Source organism: Ascaphus truei, chromosome 3 (assembly GCF_040206685.1).
Source record: "Ascaphus truei isolate aAscTru1 chromosome 3, aAscTru1.hap1, whole genome shotgun sequence".
In the NCBI taxonomy this organism is placed as follows: domain Eukaryota; kingdom Metazoa; phylum Chordata; class Amphibia; order Anura; family Ascaphidae; genus Ascaphus; species Ascaphus truei.
This window is the reverse complement of record NC_134485.1, coordinates 413,103,318-413,104,883: the sequence shown is the minus strand read 5'-3', so window position 1 is coordinate 413,104,883 and position 1,566 is coordinate 413,103,318.

Here is a 1,566-nt window from a genome sequence, read left to right as displayed (position 1 = left end):
CACCTCCACATGTCATCAGAGTAATATAGATGTTACCAACCTGTTACCAACCTGTTAACACCTGTTACCAATGGATTATCTTTGTACACACAACAACGGTTTGAAAAAAATACAACCCAGTGTCGGACAAAGAAGAAGGTTGGTAATGCAGCCCAAAGTGCTGCATTATTTTGCCTGTTGATGACCTGTGCAACTTTCATTGATTGTGTGTATAACATCTTCCAAGAATGAAGTCTTCTTAGTGGAACAAGATCTGGGGGGAAAAGGACTTACATTGGTCTTGCATGTATATGAGGATCCATCATCTTTACAATTTGGACATCTCTAAACTACCGATACATGTACCCTATTAAATAACAATTTGGCGCAGAGCTCTGCACTGGCTTATCTCACATAGAAATGACTAAATATTCCCATTTAATAACTTGTCATCCAGTTAATTCCCCACTCCAGTTCTGTAGACAATTGTTATTGAGGACAATCCAAAATGATCGCTCGTGCCCCCCCCTCCTAAACACCAGGGCTGCCTCAGTACCCCCATCAATGAATCAATCTGTCAGCAAATATAAACATGTATATATGCATGTACACCGGGCTATTTTTGTGAGAGAAATGTATAGAAACTAAGGTTTGGCACCTTTATTTTCTTGTCCGACTGGGGCAGAGTCCAAGATTTGTCTGCCACATTTCCAAAGTTCAAGTTACAGCATTACAGATAGTAGCAAAGAAGGGAGAGGAAGTAGGGGATGTGGTGCCTTTTATGGCACCAACAAGTTATTTATTTATCAAATGTTTTACCAGGAAGTAAGACACTGAAAGTTGTCTTTCGTTTTCAAGTACGTCCTCGGCATAGAGGTATGATGACAGATACATGGTTACAAATAGATAGTTACATAAGTGAGCAGGGTTATACATTGCATGCACAGTCAGAGATAATATATGTTACAGGCGTATGTAACAGTTACAGACCAGATTATGTAGTTATGTTACAAGCTTTCGAACCTCTTTGGGTCCTATATCGCGTACGGCAGAAATACAGACATAATATAATATACAAGTGTTTGTAAGAGGGATATCTGGTTGCAATGGATGTTGAGGGGAAGTGGGGAATAAGATAAGGTAGAAACAGGAGGCCTGGTGTGAAAATGAACAGTAGAGACAAAAAAGGCTTTTCTCTATTGAAATGCAAAAGAGGTCTAGACAGTAAGGCTGAGGACCCGCTGCGGCCGCATGCGCGCGCGGGCCACCAGCACCTTACCTCCTGCCTGTCTGTCCCCGCTGCCTCCTTCCGACCAGACTCACTACGCGCTGTGTCGCGTCAGCCGCCAGAGGATTGCGATCCCGAGCGGTGACGCGTCACGTGGTGCGCTGGTGAGCCAATCAGCGCCGGGGGCTGGAGTATCAGAGCTTCTCCCACCTCCAAAAGGTAGGGGGGTAAGGGGGGAGTGTGTGTATGTATGTGTGTATATGTGTGTGTGTGTTGTGTGTGTTTGGGGGGGGGACCGATGGAGGGGGGGGACGGTGGACAGACGGGGGGGGGACGACGAACGGACCCTCCGCTCAAAC